Here is an 8,513-nt window from a genome sequence, read left to right as displayed (position 1 = left end):
AGAATAGTGTCCTGAAACAATATGAAAGGTTTTGAGAAGGAAGCAACAATCACACACCCACATGGATTTATTAATTCAATGAGGAGCGAATTTCAGATTGGGCAATCATTGGTATTATTATAACAAAAAGGCGTTCCTATTGAGTTGTGGGAATACAATCTGGATAGGAGATGCTTCAAGAGCGAATGGAAGGAAAGGAGGTAGGAAAAGCAATGTAGCTCCGTACAAACTTAGCTATAGATGACTAAGAATACAGGCTTAATTTCAAGACCAGGAGTTGTGGAATCTCAGTGATGAAGGAGGAAGCAAGGACCTTATCTGCATCTTGAGGTGAGTGGATTCGTTCACAGTGCACTCAGAGTACTGGAGACATTTCAGCATATGTATGAGAAGTGAAGGAAAATCATATGGGGATAGATGCAGGAATTGGCTATACACCAAACAGTGTGGGTGGAAGACAGAATTAATTCACCATCTTATTTCCCAAGGTCATTCATTATCCTCCTTTCTCTATATTCCTGGAGAATTTTGAATTTTTAAATATGTAGCATAGTGTAGATGAATCTTAATTAAAGTTTGTTTTTAGCTACACAGCTTCCCAAACAAATGCATATTTATTCATTGGGTGGATATACGGAATCAAAACAGAACTTCTAAAATGTATTTACTCTCACTGGTCGTGGTCTCATCTGGTTTTGGCTGACATTTATTACCAAATTCCTACAGCTACTTAGGTATATAACTCTTTTGTCAAGTTAATACTGCTTTTTGTTTTTTGATCTAGTTAAAATTGTGTTTTGTGAATATGACAAAGAAAACACCAAATGAACATGTGGCTTTAGCTAGGGATTTTAAGGAATTCAGAGAACTTTTTGTCTCTTTTTTTAACCATACAATTGTATGTTCTGTTATCAAAGGGAAAATAAAAACTTGTTCGTTAGGGAACAGAGATTGTCAGGGAAGGAGCCTACCCCAATTGTCTGTCTATGCTGATGTCCCCAGTACATGTGGCTCATTAGTGTTGGTAATCTATACCCTAATTCCAACAGACATGGTTGAATAAGATGCTGGGTCAATCTCTGCAATATTTCAGGGAAATTCAGTCAGGTTTCACTTTGGCATCTGCTTCTTGTTACTCTTGTTTCAAGAGAAAATCAGCCATTTGTTTTTGTAATCTACTTAGAGCCTGACATATATGGGTTATTAATGTAAAAATTTCAAATTCCTAATTTTTCATTCACTGTGTTGAATAACCCAATGTTTCCTCAGAAATGAGTTCTCTCTATTTTTCTTTCAATGTGTATAGCCCATAAAAGCTGTGTACTAAAGCAGCTACATTTTTCATAGAGGTTATATCAATGGGAATATACATTAAACATTATTAAACAGAATTAAACATTAGATATTTTCCCCCATCAAATATGACTATTACTTTATCATCCAATGACTTTTTCCCTTAGTCATCTGCCATGTCCCGCTGAATGATTTCTGCTCAAGAGCAGGTGTGTGCAAGTCACTGTCAAATGCTGACTTTTATACACTGCTTTGAATTATCTGAAGACTATTATACATACACACAAAATAAATGGGAATTGTGGGTAAAGAAGGAACTTGGGAAACGTGTTTGAGTTCACTATAAAATGACAGCAGCTTTTGGATAACTCCTCCTGAGAAGAGCAAGAGAATGGGGGGCTGTGGAATCTCAGCAGCAGAAATTGATACCCAACTCCCACCCAAACGGTCATGCAGTGACTCACTGCTAAGAACCCGACACCTAGTGCAGAGTCTCACAATTTTCAAATTTGATTGACACTGATCACTCATCTGCTTGTGATTGTGGCCAAGGGAAGAGGGGGTTCTATCAGCTGTGTGGCCAAGGTTGTGGGTGGAGGGCTCTAGTTCACATGTAGGAAATATGTTTCAGAGTTAATACAACACCAACATGGACAATTTAGAGAAATAAAAACATCATTTCTTCTCCTTTTCCTTTACTTTTCTTGATTATTGGGTCTTAACACATACTATTACCATATTATTAAATTTTGTTTAATTGGGTTGTCTCTGTGTAGTAACGTTTATATGAACCTTCTACTGTTACATCTTTCTGTCCAATACTGGCTTTAGTACATGTCATGTTCTGGAAATAAACAAAACAAACTAAAAACCAAACAGCCCTTCTCAACTGAACTACAGCTTTTTTTTTTCCCATCACAGGCAATTTATTTTTTTCTATTCATTCACAATTAATACAGAAAATACTTGGAAACATTTCCATATAATGTTTGACACAGAAATCATCAAACAGAAGTATACAATGTTGACAGGAGACAGTCTAATTTATAAATGTATTTATAAATTAGAAATGGAAAGATCTACAAATGAAATTATGAAGGTTCACCAAAGTCATTTAATCTGTCAGTTTCTCATTCATTTTTATGTCTTTATAATATTCTATTGTATGAATAAGCCACATTTTATTTCTCTCCAGTATTTGATAGCTATTTGAGTTGTTTTGAATTTTTTACTATTAGCAACACACTGCTGTAAACCTTCATGTACATGTTTCATAGGTGCACATTTTCAGTAGTTTGAGGATATATTCCTAAGGGTAGAATTGTTGAGTAACAGAGTAACAATGTTTTGCATTTTGACCAACCACCAAACTGTTTTGCCAAAGTGGCACACCATTTTACAGTCTCACCAAATCCTTGTTTTTAAGGCTCTGATTTTTGTACAAAAGCATTCATTCATTCTGTCAGACCAAACCAGGAAAAGTAAGCTATAGTTCAGAGCTGTTCTATTCCATTTACTATGCAAAGCCATTCTTGGTGTTTGCAACTCTCAGCACTTTTGAGTATTCTTGCAGTGTTCACTTTTTCCTCCACCACTTTTTTTTCTTCTTTTTTTTTCTGGTTTATTTCTATCTATTACAAATGTATAAAAAATCCTCCATCAACGCTGCTGACAGCAGCAGAACCTTGAGAAATATACCTTTGGTTTGCCTCAGAAAAGGAACACATATTGCACTGTAAAGTTTATAAAATTGGCGCAAAACATTGTGATAATGTTACAATACCAGTTTTAAGAGTTCAGTGATTAATGGGGAGCCGGTGGGATACATGCAGAACTGTGAAAACGATCTCACTTAGCCAGCTGTACGCGTAGACTGTAAATCTACATTCAGATAATTTCTGAACTAAGACTATCATCTCAGTTTATCTGTTGAGGTCAACCAGGAAACCCTATAATATACGTTGATTTTTGCAAAAAACAAAATAGGGGGAGGGGTTTCTTCAGCATTTCAGTCCACAGTAACAGTATCCTAACAGGCAAAGTGTTCTCTCACTGTCAACATAGAATGAACTGCTGCTGGAGGTCAACTTGGACTTTAATTTGCATTAACACTTACATGCATAGTAGTCCAAGTTATTGACCTCATGACTTTAAAAAGTAACTCTAAAAAAGTAAAATGGCCCTTTTTGGAAGACTAAAGAAAGACATCCAGCCACAGTTGTAAAAAGTCTCATCAAAACAATATACCCTTTTATGAATTACACCTCAATTTAAAAAAAAAAAGTAGCCCCAAATAAGAAGCAGCTCTGAAAAAAAAATATAACTTAAGATATTTGAAAAAAACAAGGTGAATACAGGTTCAAAAATAATTAAGATACATTTTCCTAAGGCTACCTAGAATTAGGCTATAAAGAATTCTACCATTTCAAGTTTACCACTAGTTACTAGATACCTATTTACAAACAAGATGTTCACTTTTTTTGTTCCTTTATCAAGAGAAAAATCTACCTTCAGACTATGAGGATGGTGATGGGGAGGGACTAGAAAACAATATTCAAACAATCCCATGCAAATATCACATTTTTCAAATGGAAGAACTCCAAACTGCACTAGAAGTTCCAATCACTAAGACACTTTCCATTAAAATGATTTAAGTACAACTACATGGCACCAAGGTTTAGGCCTAATATAGGCCTGACAACCAAGTCCTTGTTTTCTGGAAGAAAGACCTCAAAAGTCCCACTCAATTCCACATAACAATACTTCAAAGATCAATTAGGTTTTCATTTCCTTAATATTTTTGTTTTTGACTTCTAATCTTAAAGACTAGATTAAAACTTAGCTCATTTCCCAGAAGGCATTGCTTCCCTTTGCTCTATGAAAGAGTCCACCAAGACCTCTTCCTCAAAACCATCTAGCCCCCAGCCTCCAGCCTGTGCTTGTGATGCATCTTTCTCAACATCAATCCCGCCTTTCTTCACTGCACTGCACAAGCTAACAGATTAAGTATCTGTTTTCTTACATTAACTCCCTAGGATTTGCTAAGGTTTTTGCAAGTCACTAGGTAACACATACAGTCCTAAGGAAATAATGTCACTTAAAAATCAGCACTGGACACTAATTAAAGCGAGCTTGTGTGTGTCTACTGCCTTAAACTAAAAGTGAGGCATTGCTTACAAACTGTGACGAGCCGCCCTCCACCGGCTGGCTCACTACTCCTGCCCCTCGGCTGCTTTTTCAAGGAAGTATACATTAACCAGATGGCGATTGAGGTGCTTGCTGTAATCCTTTTCCTTTCTGAAAGACCGATCACAGAAAATACAAACAAACTCTCCCTCGGTTATTTTAACTGCCAACCCCTCCTTCCCACTTTCTGAACCTGCCTCCTGTGGCACTGGCCGAGCCCCATGCAGCCCAGAATCATCACTTCCCTGGGACATACCATCACTCAAGTCACTTCCATCATGGCTGTGGATGCCCCAGTCTTCATCAACGCCCGGTGACTCGTTTTCAGCCAAAGTGATAGGAGGCGCGGCTGTTACAGTTGGTGATGGGACAGGAGGCAATGGTGACGCCGGTTCGGGTGCTGAGGTTTCACAGGGACACTGTCTGGGTTCTGCTCAGTGTCCACTTCCATTTCACAAAGCCCAGCTGAACCAGTCTGACACTTAGCATGTAACGTTTCACCATCTGACCCATTTGAGTTTTGTTCCGAGGATAAGGCACTGGTAGATTCCTTGGGAGCAGCAAGCGTCGATAGACTCTTGCCAGCTTCCTCTGTTCCCACTTTCTTGAGAGGGGCCATTTTATTTCCTTCCCCATCAGTGCCAATTTCTTGGTCCTTAGGTGTCTCGTCTCTTCTTGAGTTTCCCTTTGGAAGATCCTGTGCGCGCCTGCTTCCCTTTAGAAGCTGGTTATCTCTAACAGGCACTAAGGCAACTTCAATAAGGACTTGCTCCTGCCGCACCACCTCACTCTGCATGCCCAACTTCTCCTTGGTACTCTCTTTTCGGGGAGAAGACCTTTTGGTGACTGGTTTCACTTGAAGAGGTGGCTCCATGACAGCAGGAGGCTCTTTCTGAACAGATCCCATATGAGGAGGCCCTGTCTGAGCAACCTCCACCTGAGCATGGTCCAAAGGACAAAGAAGCTTCTTCTGACATTGTCCCCGCTGAGACTCCATGGGAGAAGGCGGCTCCATCTAATCAGGCTCCATGGGAGGAGGCAGCTCCATCTGATCAGGCTCCATGGGAGGAGGCGGTTCCCTCTGAGTAGGCTCCATGGGAAGAGGCTGCTCCATCCCTGGAGGCTCCGTGGGAGGAGGTGGCTCCCTCTGAGGAAGCTCCAGGGGAGAAGGCAGCCTCCTCTGAGCAGGCTCCAGGGGAGGAGGCAGCTCCCTCTGAGGAGGCTCCAGGGGAGAAGGCAGCTCCATCTGAGCAGGCCCAGTCTGAGCAATATCCATGGGAGAAGGAAGCCCGGGCTGAGTAGAGCTTATAGGGGTGACCACCACCTGAGTGGGTGCAGGACCGGAAGAGACCTCCTCCTGAGCCAGCTCCATGGAAGGAGGCTCTGCCGGAGCCATCTCCTTCTGCGTCTCCAGAGCAGGTCTACTGCCCTTCTCACTTGACTTACCTTTTTGAGGTTTCTTCTTTGCACCTTTTTTAATGGAAGTATTTTGCTTTTTATTGTCCCCCTTAGTCTCCTCCGTCTTGCTGTCATCCTTTGGCACCTCGGTACTATTTTTGGATTTGCTTTCCATCTTTTTTTTTTTTTCTTTTTTTTCTTTTTTGTCACTGGTTCCTCGTTCACAGGCTCATCTGATGGATGGGCTTCAGCATCCACCTTTCTTTTGTTCTTCTTGGCTTTACTGACTTTTTCTTTATTATTTCCTGTATGTACATCTATGTGTTTTGTCTCTGTTGCCTTAGTCTCCGTCGAGGATTTCCGAGTTCTGGTAGTTACCTGGACCACTGAGGCATTGCCACAAGACTTCTTCTCTTTTGAAACATCCTTTTTCTCTAGATATTAGGATAGCTACACCAGCTTGTTTCTTAGGTCCATTTGCTTGGAAAGCCTTTTCCCAGGCCTTTACTCACAGGTAGTGTCTGTCTTTGAAGTTAAGGTATGTTTCTTGTATGCAGCAGATGGATGGGTTCTGTTTTCTTATCCATTCTGTTAGCCTATGTCTTTTTATAGGTGAGTTGAGACTATTGATATTGATGGATATTAATGACCAGTGATTGTTAATTCCTGTTATTTTTTGTGGTTGTATTGTGTTGTCCTTCTGTGGTGTATGTTGGTGTGGGATTATCTATTGCTTGATTTTTCATGGATGTGTTTAGCTTCTTTGGGTTGAATTTTCCCTTCTAGTGCTTTCTGTAGGGCTGGGTTTGTGGACAGGTATTGATTAAATCTGGTTTTATCCTGGAATATTTTGCTTACTCCGCCTATGGTGATTGAGAGTTTTGCTGGGTATAATAGTCTGGGTTCGCATCCGTGGTCTCTTAGTGTCTGCATGAGATTTGTTCATGATCTTCTAGCTTTCATAGCCTCTATTGAGTAGTCTGGTGTTATTCTGATGGGTTTGCCTTTATATGTTACTTGGTCTTTTTCCTTTGCGGCTCTTAATACTTTTTCTTTTTCTGTGTGTTTAGTGTTTTGATTATTATGTGGCGAGGGGACTTTTTTTTTTGGATCCAGCCTATTCGGTGTTCTGTAAGCTTCTTGTATCTTCATAGGTATTTCTTTCTTTAGGTTAGGAAAGTTTTCTTCTATGATTTTGTTGAGTATATTTTCTATGCCTTTGAGTTGGTATTCTTCTCCTTCTTCTATCCCTATTATTCTTAGGTTTGGTCTTTTCATGGTGTCCCAAATTTCCTGGACGTTTTGTGTTACGACTTTTTTGTCTTTAGTGTTTTCTTTGAATGACAAATCTATTTTCTCTATCGTGTCTTCAGTGTCAGAGATTCTCTGTTCCATCTCTTGCAATCGGTTGGTTATGCTTGTTTCTGTAGTTCCTGTTCGTTTTGTCAGGATTTCTATTTCCAGCATTCCCTCAGCATGTGTTTTCTTTATTGTCTCAAATTCATTTTTCAGATCTTGGAATGTTTCTTTCATCTGTTTAATTGCTTTTTCTTGGCTTGATTTGATTTCTTCCCATTTTTTGTCCGTTTTTTCTTCCATTTCTTTAAGAGAGTTTTTAATTCCCTCTTTAATGGAGTTTTTCATTTCCTCTTTAAGGGAAGTTCTTATTTCCTCTTTAAGAAGAGTTTTTCATTTCCTCTTTAAGGAAAGTTTTTATTTCCTCTTTAAGGTAGTTTTTCATTTCCTCTTTAAGGAAAGTTTTTATTTCCTCTTTGAGGGAATGTTTTATTTCTTCTTTAAGGGCCTCTATCATCTTCTTAAAGTCATTTTTAGGGTTTATTTCTTCTGTTTCTTCTGTCATGGTATGATTAGGTCTTGCAGGTGTAGAATCACTAGGTTCTGATGTTGCCATATAGGTCTTTATGTTGTTGCCTGTATTTTTGCACTGGCGTCTACTCATCTTTTCCTCTATGCAGTGCAGGTGTTGTCTGTGTCTGAGAGTGCCTCTCTTGTTCTAATTTTTAGTCTTGGTTTAGTAGGGATTCTTGGTTAATTTGGTGCTATTGGGCTGTTTCTTCAGGGACAGCTGATTTCAGTCGGTGAATTATATACTTATGATTCTGGTGATCTGGTTTAGTGGCTGGATAGCGCCTTCTTCTGTGTTCCCAGGTCACATTTTGTTCATTTGTCAACTCCTCAGCTGATCTTGTTTCTTCAGACTTCAAACTGTAGGCATCTGAATCCTCTCCCAGATGGGTTTCAGCTGAGCAGGTAGTCTCACCAACACCTCCAAGTTGTTGGGTTTCACAGGATCAGCAGTTGGGCCCTGGGTTGTCCCCAGATGGAGTGCCCAGACTCGTCCTGGTTCCGACCCATGGAGATAGCCTCTTCCCCAGGTGTTGGGGCTAGGGGCGTCCCCGCTCTAAGCTGCGTCTGCCCGTCTCCGTCCCCGGGCCTGTCCACCCCTGCGGCCCACCGCCACAGGCCCACCTGTGTCCGCCCGCTTGTCTCCGCCGCTGGGCCTGTCTGTCCCTGTCAACTGCCCTGGGTCTGTCTGCCTCCGGGCCTGTATGTCTCTGCCGGCTGCCGCCGGGCCTGAATGTCTCTGTCGGCTGCTGCCGCCGGCCCGTCCACCT

General features: G+C 40.7%; 1 pseudogene; it reads right to left on the bottom strand.

The window, feature by feature from the left end:
- Positions 1–4,404: 4,404 nt before the first annotated feature.
- LOC114687100 lies at positions 4,405–6,300 on the bottom strand (annotated as a pseudogene).
- Positions 6,301–8,513: the final 2,213 nt, after the last annotated feature.

Source organism: Peromyscus leucopus, chromosome 8a (genome assembly GCF_004664715.2).
Source record: "Peromyscus leucopus breed LL Stock chromosome 8a, UCI_PerLeu_2.1, whole genome shotgun sequence".
Taxonomy (NCBI): domain Eukaryota; kingdom Metazoa; phylum Chordata; class Mammalia; order Rodentia; family Cricetidae; genus Peromyscus; species Peromyscus leucopus.
Note: the sequence above shows the minus strand (reverse complement) of the source record. Positions and strands in the feature narration are given on the sequence as shown.